Below are 16,814 nucleotides of genomic sequence, written 5' to 3' on the forward strand. Positions count from 1 at the left end.
GTACACGCTTGTGGACAGGCAACAAACACACTTTTTAGAGTAGCAAAAGCAGAGCATACTAGGTGTCATTGATTTACGCTAGCAGCAACAGTAATACTTCTCCTGTTGTCAGTGTTGGCTGGGAATGGTGAGGTGTCTGGTGGGGCGTGGAGGTGGTGCTGGTGGAGGGGAGGTGCAGCTGATGAGAAGGGAGACACCATTCACTTGTCACAAGGTCACATACCATTCTTATCAGTCCCGTTCTCTCTTCCTCTTCACAGACGAGCTGTGATGAGCTGTTACACACACAATGCAGACAAAATTCACCGTGGAAGAATTATACTCACAGTTTGCACTTAAGTAAAAGTGCCGATACCGCAATGTAGAAATACACTGTTACAAGTAAAGGCTCTGTATTCAAAATTGACTTGAGTAAAAGTCAGCCGGTGGATCCTATTGGTTCCACCGATCGGAAAGCCCGTACACTGCTGGTTAATGATTGGCTCAGGAATGCGATAAAAACAAATAATAATGAATTGCATTTTTTTTAAATAGATCTCCATGAATTCAAGGCTTCATGGTGTGGGTAATCGATAGCAAATAAGTCATTTTTCGGGTGAATCGTCCCCTTAATGTAGCCTGTGTTTTGTAATAATAATCAAAATTCAGAAAGTTACTTTATAGACTTTGATTATTATTACAGCTGTTGTTAAAACACAATGTTAGAACAGCCTAAATTCAAGACTACTGTACATATAGTTTTCAAATATTTGCAGTGCAGTACAAGTACAATATTTTCCTCTGAACTGTAGTAGAAGTAAAGTATTGAAAATTATAAATACTCCACTAAAGTAAAAAAAAAAAAAAGTAAATGGACTTATAGTATAATATAGTTATAGTTACTTTACACCACTGCCTAAATTACACCACACAAACTACCATCATAGAAGACGAAGATACAGAACAACTTTTGCCTATAGATGAGGAGAGGAAAGAACATTGTTTTAATTGCTTCCTTTGTGTTTACGAGTCGCGACAGCATGGATGGCGTTGTTGTTTGTGTCTGTGGACAGTCAGATATGGCATCACATCAGTATAAGATGCAGTCACTTTAAAGCTGTGTAGTTCAGGCCCGCAGCTTGCAGGGCCCTGTGCGAGTATTTCAAATAGGTACAGCTGTTGCTTCTGTCGAAAGCGCTAACGCAAAAAGTGTCATTCTTGATTATGTTACAAAAGGGCCTTTTGATTTGGTGTAGCGCCAGGGCCCTCGGAGGGGTTGATTCGGCAATGCATGGTTCAGAATCTTCAGATCATAATGAAGACTGAATTCCAAGATGGGTTCGGTCAGAGAAGGGCTTTGGAAGAGCTCAGCTGATATCATTGCTACAGCATACTGACATTCCAGTGGACAAAAAAGAGGATTTTCAACTATTTGACCAGTGCCTCAAAACATTTTTTTGGTGGCGCCCCCTTCCTATAGTTTTCAATATTCCTTTGATTATGTTTTTATTGAATCACATTAAGCTTCACTCCCTCTCTGTCTCTGTCCCTCTATGCTCAGGCAATGGGTTCAACAGTCCAGGGCAGTGGTTCTCAAAGTGGGGTCCGGGAACCCCCAGAGGTCATCAGGGAGGTTCCAGGGGGTCCCCAGCTAAATTTGTGATGATTATAAATCATCACACTCATTTTAACTACTTTATCCACACTTTATACGTTGGCTATTAAGAAATAGCAGATATTCAAGCTCTCAGAAATGTGATTTATTTTTCAAATGCAACGCCTTGTGCTGCAAGGCGTTGTGAGCTTGTAGATCGACTATTTTCGGCAAAGATATTTTGTCTAAAGGGGGAAAGGTACAGAGTGAAAGGTCAAGTTTATGTATTGACGGTTCAAGTGGTTAAATGTCTGAAAACACACATTAACAATAACATGAATCCAATGATGACCAAGTGCTGTCAAACAATTAATGAAACTTCAACTAAGAGGTCCTTAATTGGCCTGAAAAAAACATTGAAGACTAAGAGCCCTGCTCTGGGTTCTAGTGTGGCTGCGTCACATAGGGCCGTTTACCGCCATGAAGTCATTCATCATCGGTTATGGAGTTTAGAAACAAATTGACTGATTGAATACTCTATTAGGCAAAAATGAAAACAGCACTGTGGTACAGTAACTAAAAACACAACCATGGTCAGAAATACAACCCGTTGCAGTGTTAAGCTATCGCCATCAAGTGGAAGTTTTCAGCTATGCTGCAACTGTCAAAATCAGCTGTAATTTCTTCTTCACTTAAACCCTATCATTAGTTTACCGGAGTCCCTCAGGGGTCTACAATAGGCCTCCTCCTTTTTCCCTCTACATCCTAAATACTTTGCCGCAAATAGCCGATGTATAGGTATATGGAGTGAATTTAGTGCCAATATTATGTAGGTACATCAGGTACATTTCTGTTACATCAAACAATGACCTTCCCTTTATCTCAACGTATCTCAAGAGTTGTTGGCTTTCCGTCATAGCAATGTACCAAGCAGCCAACTCATTGAGAACTCTGTCATAGCTTATATCAGTGGTTTTCAACCTTTTCAGGCCGTGACCCCCCAAAATAATCACGTGTTGTGAACTGGGGACCCCCGCCCCCATGACAAGCACACTTATTGTAGGAGTTGACTCGGTTCCACAGATACATATTGTGAAAATAGCCGATCTACAACTATGCCTATCGATTTTTGCCTCTTTTCCATATTATTTGACAATGCTGTGCCTGCCAACTGCTCCAATGAATGTGTCTGTGTCTCTGTTTCTAGCTGCAATACCGCTGGATGACCTAAAGTGTCACTGTTGAGCAGCCTAACACACACACACACACACACACACACATTGACCACTGCAGCACACATTCAGGAATCCAATACCTTTTAGGTATTAGAAATGTCTTAAAAGTGCTTAAAAATGATCACTTCACTGTCATCTGGGTCATATGGGGACCCCGCGTGGCCTGTGGTGTGGACTGGCTCATTCACAGATGCTTACTGTACGTCAATATGATCTCGCCCAACATGTGTGCTAGAATCATGGACATTTCATCCCACCTTTAAGAGGGTTAGACGAGGCTATTCTCTCTCTTTTTTATCTCCTTTTCTTCCCTCTGTCTCCACCAAGGCTACAGCTATACACACAGTTATTTACAGAGCAGTCATGCACCTCAGCTTGTTTCCACTAAACTCTGAATCTATTTATAGTGTGTGCGTGTGCGTGTGTGTGTGTGTGTGTGTGTGCGCGTGCGTGCGTGCGTGCGTGCGCGCGCGTGTAGAAAATACATTCTGGTAGATTGCCAGTCCACATAAAGTAGGTATCTTCCACAGCATGTCCTCATGATCACAGTTCATTTGCAAAATGGCCAAATTAAGAGACAAAGGATTATGTTTTGGTTAGAAGAGGCCATTTGGGAGCAATGTTGGACCGCAACAAATAGAGAAGAGGGAACGGAACATTGTATTGCTTTTAGTGTGTTTCCAGTGTGCTCACTCATTGATACAGTGTACACAGTGTACATACAGTACACCTTGTACTGTATGTCTTTTAACCTGTTAAATAGATAGAGCACATTGCTTGGCTATTCAAAAACAAAAATAGATCTACAAGCGTGGCATGAAGTATAGTATTTGGTTTTAATAGCTCAAAATAGCGATATTAGGGAAAAAACTAAAAGTTAATTTGAGTCAGGTGTGTGTGTGTGTGTGTGTGTGCACTCGCGTGCACGTGCACGCGCCCGTCCATTCATGGATTGGCAGTGAGAGCAAAGTTGGCCCAATTCTGGATATGGCAGGTGTTTTTGAATATAAGATCAAAAGGTGCAGACACCAGATGAAAAGCAATAACTCACCAAGTGTTTCCAATATGTAATCAGATAAATCTGTGTTTTCAAAGTACCGTATACAATGAAGAATGAGGCAGCTTCTTTCTCCAGTTGCATACAAGTGAATACGAAAGACATCATATTGTTGACTCATCATATTGTAGTGTCCCAGACGAGTGAGACTTAATTCCCAGCATGCCACGAGGGGTGTGTGTGTGTGTGTGTGTGTGTGTGTGTGTGTGTGTGTGTGTGTGTGTGTGTGTGTGTGTGTGTGTGTGTGTGTGTGTGTGGGGAGACCTGGCCCAACGGCTCTGAGTCTGCCTACTTTCCCTACAAGAACTCCCTCCACACTACTGATTCAAATTAATGAGCAATGGCTCTTAATTGACACTTGCTCTTCTCCTGTGTCATTCTTAAGGCTCATATAATACATAGTCTGGATTTTCGGTGGTGGGGTGACCACCGAACTACAACATGACGTCACGAGCCGCAGTGAAGAGCAAACCACCGCCACCACCCCAGCCCTTCTCTCTGTTTTTACTCACCACTGCTCAACGTTATTTCAGATCAGGTGGTCACCTCACCACCGGAGCGGTGGTCACCTCACCACCTAAAATCCAGACTATGTATGAGCCTTTACTGGCTGCTTTTGCTGTGACACCTGAATTTCTGCATGGGTATGAGTGTGGGCACATATACGCGCAAAGAAGCAGCAAGAAAGCGCCTAGTCCAGGCGTCTCTTCCTGGTTTTTACACACAGCTGGTGGATGGAAATGACGCTCGCTCGCGGCTGCAACTTGACGCTTCGGCAAAGCGATCTGAGCGATTGATCATTGATTTACATCAGCTTTGTGGAGAGAGATCTTATAGGGTACGTAGGCATACTAATATATGACCGTTGTTTATTTCTGTCAGGTTGTGTAACTTGTGTTCCCACATTATCGTTGACCCGACATTATTTGATTCCTCAAATGAATTGAACGACTGACATTAGGAAGTGATGCCCATAAAGTTAAACACACGCACCCCTGCAGGTTTCCTGCATTTTTAATTATGACAATAATCTTTGTAGCAAACAAAGGCTTTTACTTTTACTTGTGATATCAACACAAGATCTTTACAAATCAAAACTCTATTTGGAGCCTACTCTAAAATCCTACCTGTACTTACCTACCTCTGCCACCGGAGCCACTGTCCACCATAGAACCTAGAAGAGAAAGAAACAAAGGCCATTGTTATTATTTGTCTGTCGCTGCCGCCCTGCCAGTGTGATCCAGACTGTTTCACTTGCCTGATTAAAGACTAATCAACCTCTCTCACCCCGCAGACTGACACCCAGGAGGAACAAGAATGAACTGTTCAGTGAATTCTTTGAATTCTACTGCATTTCTTTTGGCCTGAACTTAAAGGGACACTTCACCCTTTTTGCAAAAAAATATGTTAATGACATTTAGAAGATTTAGAACACTTTCCTGGGGGTCTTTGTGTGTAATATGAGGTTTTAGATATTTTAGATTTTAGCAGTGAGCCCAGTGTCTCTGATGTGATCGACACTTCCTGGACTACAATTCCCATAATGCTTTGGTGCACTGCTCCTCCTTGTGGATAGGGGAAGGGCTGTCTTACTGAGACAACATGTAGTCCAGGAAGGAAATGAGACCTGTGTCCATGACATCAGAGACACTGCTAAATTCAGAGTCTATTTCCTGAATGCAGACCTCATATAGTTGGACATTTCCAAGTTTACCACAAGAAAATTGCACTAGAATGGCCTAAGTTGTAAATACCAGTGGTAAACTCGGCAAATGGTACAGAGTTAATGAGTTGTGGTGCATCACTCCGGCACATGGTTTAAATACAACTGGAAAACACAAATGTACAGGGTTAATAACCTAACCATAATTAAAATGTAGTTGTATAGCTGATTCCTCATGCTCGTTGTTTTGACCATTTTACTTGTCTTTTAATGTTGGAAATAGTAACTTAAAGGACAACTTTAGTTTTTTTCAACCAAGGTTCATGTTTTAGGTTGTTATTAGAGAAAGTAAAAGATGAGTGTCAATTTCTTTTCATTTGCTGCTTTCTTTCGTTTTAGGGATTTTAGCTGTTTTTGACAGGGGGGTGTGGACATTCGAGCATGGGGCTAAATATGTATTTTTTTACAAAATCTTATTGCGATTTATTTTTTTGTTATTTACTATAGTCCTACTAGACCCCAAGAAATTATATCTGGCCACAGAAGATCACAGGATCTACTGAATATGTCAAACTGATATTGAGCCTATGACACACAGTGTGGCTTCCCCCTAGTAGGCTACCTTCATATTCAGTAGATCCTGTGATCTTCTGTGGCCAGATGTAATTTATTTGGTTCAAGTAGGACTATAGTAAATAATAAAAAAATAAATCGCTATAACATTTTGTAAAAAAAATACATATTTATCCCCATGCTCGAATGCCCCCGCCCCCCTGTCAAAAACAGCTAAAATCACTAAAACGAAAGAAAGCAGAGAATGAAAAAAATTAACACTCATCTTTTACTTTCTCTAATAACAACCTAAAACATGAACCATGGTTGAAAAAAACTAAAGTTGTCCTTTAAATATTGTCCTGTATCTCTGCTATAACTTGGCTTAGGTTGACGAGGACCAACTCAGGAAGATGGACTGAACCATTTATGTCCATACATTTGTTATCACGTTTAATATTAGTTATTATGTAGCCTACCTATTGTAGCTAATCACCCAAAATCACACATTCGCAGCTAAAATTAGACAAAGAAATATGAAAACATTAAGGTTCAAGGTTGTACTTTATTGTTACATCTTGTACAGGTACATAAGAGTAAAACTTCCTTCAGACAATGCAGCAGCATAGATAGCGTAACATTCAGAACAACAAAAACACAGCAAACAAAGGGATATAAAAAAGAGTGCAAGAAAGGCAATAGTACATGTGCATGTTTTCCCTGTAGTAGCAAAGTTAGGTCAACTTTTTGTGAACAGCTTCACAGTAGGTTTTGTTCCATACATCAGTGGTTCCCAAAGTGGGGTCCGGGGACCCCTAGGGGTCCTTGAGAGAGTTCCAAAGGGTCCCCAGCTAAATGATAATTAGGAACCAAATGGACCCTTATGGGTCTGTAACTCAGAGAGTGTACAAATGGAACCAAATGGCGTGTGGGATCACATAAGCAATATTGTGGTGTTCTTATTTTTGTAATCATCGTGTAAATAAACTATTTGCATCGATTCAATAACAGGTGTTGGTCGTCTCAACATGTCACTTTCCCCTATAACATTCCTGTGTGGTTTGTCTCCTGTATTTGGAAGAGCCCACTGAACTGTTAGTTTGGATGTTTTGACCAAAGAATATTATTTTATTTTCAATTATGAATTAATAAAAGTTGCTTTTTGCTTTCCTTTTTAGGGAAGCTGTGGCTGAGACCTGATTGTCCTGCAACAAAAGAGAGACAGCCTTCTGGTAGGTCCAGATCTCACACCTACTGTACCTAACCTACAATACAATACAAAACAACACAAGCACAATATTGAGATACTTTTACTTTAATCGAGTATTTCCTAGTTTTACTTCTACTCCACTATATATGGTGCCTAACCACGCCAATGAACAGCTATGTGTGTCCCATGTATGTATGTCCTCTTGAGAACGGCAATACCACTGGGTGACACTGTGACACCTAACACACACACACACACACACACACACACACACACACATTTTGCACAATGAGTACTTTTACTTTTGATAATTTAAGTACATTTTGAGACCAAGTAAATCCTGATCCTGTGTGTGGACTTTAACAGCACAGTACAGTACAGTACAGTACAGTACAGTACAGTACAGTACAGTACAGTACAGTACAGTACAGTACAGTACAGTACAGTACAGTACAGTAGCTACCCGTAGTACAGTAGCTAGTACAGTAACTATCTACTATAGATGGGCTTTATTTAGCCAGATTACATTTACACCTGGAATTGAAACGAGTGCCTGGTCTCTGAATATTTACCGTACAGTATGTCCTCTCTAAAGATGTCGCACGCTTTAGAAATTGCATGTTTTATGCACTTTCTTTTGTTTTTTCAGAAGTATTTTTAGACATTAGTCATACAGTACCAAGGAAACAACTGAGCAGAAAGCAATTGCATTAATAGGCAATACTTACACTAATTGTTCCATTATACCAAACTGCAGTGCAGACCCCTTGTCTGACACAGCTCTAGTATAATTACTGGTACCTGAACTACACAGCAGCACAGTGAGATATGAAACTACATTTCATGAAGCCGGGTACAGTAGCCATATGAGTCCCTTTGGGTCGATTGTTTCACTTAAGTTAACACTAAGGAGATTTCTTTGCAGTGAGCAAGGTTACAGTATCTGTCTCACTCATTTTTCTCCCTTAAACAACTACTGTATAGGGTTCAAAGTTCAAGCATATCAAATGATCAATTTGATCAAACATTGCTGCCGTCATCTTTTCAAATTATACTCTTTTATGCTTTATCCCCTCTACACACCGAATCTCTTTGCTGCAAACGACCAATTTACTATAGTATAGCACACAACCGCGTCACATTGCGAGATGTTGTGAGCTTGTAGATCAACTGTTTATTCTGAATTTTCGCCCCCCCCCCCAGGATAAGTATGGTATGGTTCATTAGACCGCACACACCTCCTTGGTGCTTACACAGGGAGATGTTCACTTGATTGGACACAACACAGTTGTTTTTTTATTGACCAGGAGCCTCGGAGGCTCATTCTGTTCAGAACCCCCTGGCGATGTGTGTCCACTAGCACGTCCAGACAGCAGGATATGCAGTCAATGGTCATTGTTTTTGATTAGCGGGATTTCTTTTCTTTTTTTTTTTAAACGAAGGAGACAAAACAATGTGTACAACGTCACTAGAGTGGGATGGGTTGACCCTCACACACACACACACACACACACACACAGAGAGAGAGACACTCCCTCCCTGCGTAATTCCTTTGTCTCTCACACAGTTTCATTTGTTTCCTTTAGCTTTTGGCTAAATACACAATGTATTGTAGTAGTAGAAGTAAAACCGCTTTTAAAAAACACGTTTAAGTAATTTCTTCCATCATTCCCTCTCTCATTGTTCAGTGAGATATGGGATACAGTGGTGGAAGAAGTACTCGCATGTTTTACTTGAATAAATGTATCAATACCTCAAAAGTCTAAGTAAAAGTACTCATTATGCCGAATGTCCCATTTCAAGTTTTCAAAGTGTATAAAAGTATTTTGAAAATAGCCCGTCTACAAGCTCAACAACACTTGAGCTTGTATATCGGCTATTTTCAAAGATCCTAAGTATACAGTATGCTGGTTAATGTATGATTTGTAATTATAATCAAAATCTCCAAAGTAACCTAGTAACTAAAGTTTACAAAAATAAGTAGTCCAGTAAAATATAGAAAATTTGAAATACTCACACCTCAAAGTTGTACTTAACTACGGTGCTTGAGTAAACGTACTTAGTTACTTTACGCCACTGATTGGATGGGACAAAATATGTGAAGATTTGCAACACACACACACACACACACAGAGAACAGCAGAACAACAGCTCCCCCGTATGTATGTATTGTAACACGTTTCCTGTTCTACTCTTTTCCACTTTACCTTGTGTGGTTCCTAAATTTAGCCCAGCCCAGGAAAACGGACCGGCACAGGCAGGAAAACTAAGTTGGGAAAGAATTGGAGGAAGTCTACTTGCCATTAAGACAAACAACCCCACACACTGGGTCTAGCAGCACTAGCAGAATAGCTAACTATGTAAGACCGCGAGAGACAAAGGGGTTTAGGGCGGTATGGAGTGATCAAGGGGGGGAAGATATTGGGGCATCTGCAGAAAACGGTGGAATTGTGGGGTTCATAACAAGTTGTGTCACTATAAGCCAGTTTGGTGCTGATGGTGATTTGATGATCTCCAGATAGACAGTGGATCTAGCCTACGTGCAGACATGTGTGGAAGGTGGATCCAACTGATCTACTGGTAAATATGGACTGGAATCCTTTGGCTAATTGACAGTCCTGGTTGAGGTAAGGTGCTGCTGATGTTGTAGTCTGAATGAAACTTGAGGAGAGAGATATCCTATGGCATAGCGGCTATACTATGTAAACTTGTAGATTGGCTATTTTCAGTGCACAGTTAAGCATTAGTATGCTGAATGTGGTGGATAAAACAAAGTATTTTTGGTATATTTCAGGCTAGATATGTGGAGGAGTATTTCCATCAGAACAAATTGTTCAAAGTCAATTGCATACATACTGTATCTCAGTTAGTACAGTTACTGCATACATACTGTATCTCAGTTAGTACAGTTACTGCATACATACTGTATCTCAGTTAGTACAGTTACTCTAATCCTACTGTTTTGAAAAAAGTGGCCTCCTTCTGTTGATCCGTCCCTTTCATAGACTGTAGTGCTCCGTGCCACATTTATAGTTTGTCACTGAAATATACAAAAAAGCTTTTAGATGTTACTTAATTTCTCTAAGAGGACGCATGGACACTGAAACAATCCTACATAATTATGAATAAAGACGTGTAGGAGCATTACTTTTTCCTGCTTTCTGCACCTTTACTCAGATGTTGGCATATATATATATAACATGCATATTACCATTGAACTGACCCGCAGTATACTGTACACTTTTTACTACTGTGGAGCATTGGTGATTGAAGACAGAAAACCGATTAGGTGTTTTATAATTTTCTCCCCAATTGTAGTCATTGCCAGTTCCATATGATATGTTCCATTTCAGATCAGGTCATTGTAAAAATATAGGAAACCTTAAGGGCAGAGAGAGGAGCGACCTGGCTGCCGGGTTGGATCGATTCACTTGGTCCTTGCACTCACAAGGAGCATGGTGTCTGACTGTGTGCTAAAAGGCTGAGCCACCAGACTCATGTTTGTGTAGTCCTGTCACTCACTGCCAACCCCTACTGTTCAGTCTGAGGAGGATGTCAACAATCACATCTCCTCCAGAACACTGTTTCCCAGACAGTGGGTTGAGGACCATTTATGGGTCACGGACCATTTTTTTATGGGTGACGACTTGAGTAAAAATTCCCAAACATTTTTGTTCATTTTATCTTGCAACATGGTGCGAAGCGACACGTGCACTTGTAGATCAGCCATTTTCACTAGTTTGGGTCCCGGGCAGACGTCTAATATGTCTTAGGTTCTTGACCTGAAATGTTTGGGAAAGGTTTGGGAACCACTGCTCCAGAACACATGGAGTGGCCAGCCGCATCTTTTCACCTGACGGTGAAGAGTGTAAGTTGTAAGACATGTGAAGGGACACGCTATACCTCCCAGTTCTCCTTGCTGCTGAACAGACATGTGAAGGGACACGCTATACCTCCCAGTTCTCCTTGCTGCTGAACAGACATGTGAAGGGACACGCTATACCTCCCAGTTCTCCTTGCTGCTGAACAGACATGTGAAGGGACACGCTATACCTCCCAGTTCTCCTTGCTGCTGAACAGACATGTGAAGGGACACGCTATACCTCCCAGTTCTCCTTGCTGCTGAACAGACATGTGAAGGGACAGGCACCACGACCAACCAATAGTGCAGGTGCAGCAACAGTGAAAACCCTCCCCCACAGCTTCCCACACGCAGACGTGGCCAATTCTATTGGTTGGTACTTGTAACTTGGTAGCACCCGATCTGAGAACCCATCGTCAAAAAAATAAAGGAAAAACAGCGCCCTCTTTTCCTTTGAACCAAACAGTCTGTCTCGAGAGACTATAGTAGCACCTGTCCCGGCTTTAGTATTGAACCACCTCTGTGCCAAGACAGAGATTTTGTTTGACGCGTACAGATCAACGGATGTGTCTTTTCTTTTGTTTGATGAGATACATGCTTGTATAGCTTTGATGCTGGCGTATGTATGTCACAGAGAGCCCATTCCCCTCATACCAGGGGACTGAGATAAGAAGAAGGAGGTGCACTTCATTGAAATTCCATCCTTCTATCTCGGTGCCTCTCAGCTCTCCCCATCTCTCTCTCTCTCTCCTACTGTCTGTCTATCACTCACTGCATAGTTGTTGCACGAGAGCCCACTTTAACAGGCACTAGTGTGTTTTCAGTTTTTCACACACAGACACGTCTCAGTAAAAGACCCCAACCCACGGAACATACATGTAGACCAGTGGCTCTCAAACATTTTTGTCTCGGGTCACCCCTGTAAATAATGTTTTCATCCACAACACTCCTGAATTAATTTATAGCACCTTACTGTACATTTATGTTATATTACGGTACGTAAATATGTAAACCCCGCCTAAGATACAGTATGTCACGAGGAAAACATGCAAGGATATCAGTTTCCATTTGGGACAGATTGAAAATATCTTTATACTTATGCAGTTAAACCCCAGCATCCCTGGGAGGAACTTTAGCCAAAAATGTGCCTGCTATTTTTGTCGAAGCATAGACCGAATAAGAAGGCCCCAAGTACACTGCAGCTCAGGGCCGTGTCGCCATTCTGCGACACCCCTGGACTTGCATCACGGCACCCACTTTGAGAAACAAAAATGTATAGTGATGTCTTTCTCAAGGATACTTGATAACAGCTTAGGTATAAATTAGGCATTATACAGAACGCTATATTGTACCTACAGTCATTTCTTAAATATCTCTTGAATATCTTAAATACAATGAGACTGAGCTCAACAGTTAAGTTATGTTTCTCTATGTGCTCAGTTTGAGAAATGTTGTCTGGACTGGCTGAGTAAACAGGGTCTCTGTCAGACCCTAACCTCACGTCACCAGCCTTTACCCCTGGTCTGTGTTACCAAAAAGCCTGTGTGATCCGGTCTAGGTGTGGTTTAGACCGGATGATAAGAAACAAAACAATAAAAAACCTCTGCGTCGCTTTGTTTTGGTCCCCCCCACACCCTCCCCTCCATAGAGTTATGGTCCCCCCTGGTTGTTTTTAGTCTCGCCAGTCGCTACAAGTTGGAATAAAATATGGATATACCAAACGAACTATTCCAAGAAGTACTTTAAGAAACTTGTCGGATTAATACGCCACATCAAGGCTTTTATTGGGTTGGCCCTAGAATTTATACGCCACATCAAGGCTTTTATTGCGTAGGCCCTATAATTTTGAGTAGTTCTGATTTTGGTTTGGGGGTTCTGTCCTGATAACTATAAACCAGTTACCAGACTACAACATGACGTAAGATATCATCCACTCCCGACCGGATCATATACCTGAAATGGTATGCCTCCCTCCCAGGCTAGTCAGACCTCATGTATTTCTAGGATATCAGAGCAAGGTTATTATGAGAGCAAAAAGCCCCACAATATACAGTATATGCATACATGTTTGTTTTATTTTGATGGTAACTGTTGTATAATGGCAATACTACACTCGAGGGTGTGCTTTACCTTGATTATTGGCACTTCAGTGATGCTAACGGAACTCTGCTCCGCCTTTCGTTCCTGACCGCATCACTGTCGTGCCAATCATAGATATCTATGTGAATAGGTTGCACTGACTGTGTCAATGATTTTGTAGTTAATGAAATATTATAGTGGCATACCCCAAGCTGTGGTTTAGATGTGGCTTAAATGGAATCCCATCGAGAAAAAATAGGTCTTATGTCAGTGATGCAAACTGACATTTTTGGTGAGTTTTGTGCATGCTTGCATGCGTGTGTGCATGCGTGAGAGAGAGAGAGAGAGAGAGAGAGAGAGACAGAGAGAGACAGAGAGAGACAGAGAGAGACAGACAGACAGACAGACAGACAGACAGACAGACAGACAGACAGACAGACAGACAGACAGACCTGTTTTTGTGTGTCACTACGACCTGTTGATGACATACAGAGTATGTACAGGGGTCACAAAATACTTTTTGATGTCGTGGAAACAAAAGAAAATATATTGACAAGCTACTTTACAGAGGAAACAAGCCCAAAGTCACTTTAATAAGCAGACCTGGCAACACTGGGCTATATCACCGTCTCTGGGCCCTGTCCACACTGGTTACATCTGTGCCTACGTAACAAAATCACTCATAATGTACAAACACCAGTATAATGATAGAAAATGACTCCATTAGCCCGGGCCACGTGGCCCATTGAAGAAGATGTGTGTGACTGTCAGACACACAGGGAGGCAGCCCAGATACAATGCTGAGTACACAGTAAAAAAAACTCCCGTATTTTACTTTAACACTTACAGGTCCATTTGGGTCAGTTCTTTACACTATACATTAACACTGGGTTTTCCTGTGCAGATACTTGTATGTACTGTAACTTGAGTTACACAAACACACAGGGAAGGAGGGACATACATGCAAGCACCAGCATACAAACTGTAAACCATGAAAACAAGCAAGCGGACATACGACTACCAAACTGCAGAGACGCACGGAGGAAGATGCTGTGAAGATGCTTTTTACACCGGGCGCTAATGATTCTCATAAACCCACAACTTGGCAACAGAGTGCTTTGCTGGAAATGTAGCTTTACTATTTAATCTATAATATATCATGCTCCATTGCAGTGTCCAAACCATAGACTGTAAAAAAATATGGACAAAGCGTTCCCCGGGTATAACATGTACGTAAAATGAAGCCTGTTATTCCTGCACTGTAAGTCGCCATCTTTCTAGATCCGTTTGGGCCCAGCTGGCCATTGGCTGGCTCCGTTTTGGCCCAGCTGGCCATTGGCTGGCTCCGTTTTGGCCCAGCTGGCCATTGGCTGGCCCAGACACGAGGCGGGACTTCCCCCCTTCTTCTCCGTTGGTTTTTATTTTGACTTGAGTGGGAGGGGAATCCCGATCATAGACTGTAACGGTAGCCACGCCCCTCAGAACATGCGCGACTTTATGGTCATTCTTTTAATAAATGGGACCATAATTTTAGAAATGAGACTTTAAACTAGTGTCTGGAAGCAGAAAGTATTCATGACCATGTTTATTAAGGTAATACAGTCTAGGTGAAGTTGGGCCCAAATACATGGACTTCTATGGGGCTATGGGTTTTTCTGGGTCCAATGACAGCGCCACAACAGGCCATTATATGAACTTTCAGGAGTTTCAGGCTTCACAAAATATCTGTCTGACTGCCCCCCTGGTCCAAACCTATAAGCGAGTGGATTCAACTGTGAGAATTCAGCCGAAGTTCAAAACTCACAATTACTAGCAAATTCATACACGTAATTAAACGATGAATTAATGATTGACTCAGACATTCATTCAACATGAATTCCTGCTAATTAATGGTGAAATCACCATGACTTAACCAAAGTTAAAGGAGTAGTTTTTGTCACAATCTAAAGCCAATAATATGATGACTGACTGAGTGTCCGAAGAGTCTTGGACTGAGTTTCCTACAGTATTTATCCCTGACCCGGCCATCACATTATTGGCTCAGGAATGCTACAAAAACATCTCCATGAATTCAACGCTACATGGGGTGTGTAATTGATAGAAAATAAGTCATGTTTGGGGTAAACTACTCCTTTAATATATTAGTTAAGGGACACAAGTGGTGAGTTTGTAGATCTGATATATTCAGTGGCTTCTATACCCAGGATGAGTGCTCATAGGCAGGTAAGAGTAGCGAGGAGAGTTGCTCTCTGGTGGCGGTGTGTTAAGGCCTATTCATAGTCCAGATTTCGGTGAAGAGGTGACCACCGAAAACTACAACATGACGTCACGCTGCGGTGGTCACCGCTCTCACAACACATCTCTCTGTTATTACTAACCACCATGTGGTCACATCTTCACCAAAACTTGACTATGAATAGGGGGTCTCCTAAGTTGGACTGAATAGGCCCAGTGGTCCCAGAGGGACCCCCAGGTGGGTCATGGTTTTCATCATTAGTTAATCATTACTTAAGCTTAAAATCATTTTGAACTAAATGTTAAGTAGGCTAATTATGAATTACTTCATTACTCACCATGGGGGTGAGTGCTAGTTATTTAAACCAGTTACCTGACTTTTTTTGGCACTGGAATTATTGTTGCTGATTTGAAACATGAGTTTTATCTCTACCCTCAAGGAGGTATTAGTTAATATCTGTGACAACTCCTGATATCTGTGTTGCATAATGCTCTGAACACCCTTCCTGGAATGCAGGCTGGTCCTGCTGTCTTGCACATGTTAACTCGCTGCTAGACAATACAGTAATAAAAGATACGGGAGAATATTTGTAGCCTTGTATCTTTGTAGCCGAAGTTGTAACCAGCTTTGTAGCTTTTGTTGCTACAGTACAAATGTCAGATTTCAGTATCTTCGGAATTTGAAAAGTCTGACTATACAGTATACATCACATGACCACAGAGATAATTTGTGAGTTTTGGACAAAATCTGCAGGAGAAGAGGCAACAAGTGTTTAGAAGAAAACACAAAATGGAAGCTAGTCTGACAAAAGGAACTATTGTATATGGGGAGCTGTGTCATGAGTACAATCTACAGTTTCAAGAGTTACAGGCCAAACATGAAGGGTCCTGTTATAGCGCCACCATGAGGGAAATTTGAAACATTTCGGCCAGGCGTACTTCCTTGGCCTACTGGGAGTGTGTGTGCAAAGTTTGGGTCCAACGTTGCAGAGATTAGCTGCTCACAGACAGACAGACGGACGGGGGCAAAAAACAACTCCAGCCTTCGGCGGAGACAAAAATTCCACAAGTCATGAAATCAATCATTATTTATTTATTACAATTGACAAAATATCAATCAGACCATTAGAAAGCAGTGGTCTGCGACCCTCCCAAAAATTGTCTCTAATAATATACGGTAATCACTTTTGTTTTAGATAACAGAAAACCCCCTAAAAAAGGCTACCGACACATCAATAGCTTGTAGCATTATGCTATGAATTGCATACCATCCAGTCCTTTCAAGTGATAATGTGCTCTTACCTTTTTGTCTCTCTAGAGTGACATATCTGCGGATGAGACATTCAAT

At 41.5% G+C, this 16,814-nt stretch overlaps 1 protein-coding gene across 2 annotated transcripts in view; it reads left to right on the forward strand.

Annotated features, from left to right (window-relative positions):
- The first annotated feature begins 9,751 nt into the window (after window positions 1-9,751).
- The window catches only part of rasgrp3 (RAS guanyl releasing protein 3 (calcium and DAG-regulated)), a 46,527-nt gene continuing 39,464 nt past the window's right edge, over window positions 9,752-16,814 (forward strand). For both annotated transcript variants that reach the window (XM_083774588.1, XM_083774590.1), the window contains exon 1: window positions 9,752-9,917. The gene's annotated coding sequence lies outside the window, so the exon portion shown is untranslated. The remainder of the gene's footprint in view (window positions 9,918-16,814) is intronic.

The sequence above is a fragment of the Protomyctophum parallelum genome, assembly GCF_964188405.1.
Source record: "Protomyctophum parallelum genome assembly, chromosome: 10".
NCBI classification, from domain to species: domain Eukaryota; kingdom Metazoa; phylum Chordata; class Actinopteri; order Myctophiformes; family Myctophidae; genus Protomyctophum; species Protomyctophum parallelum.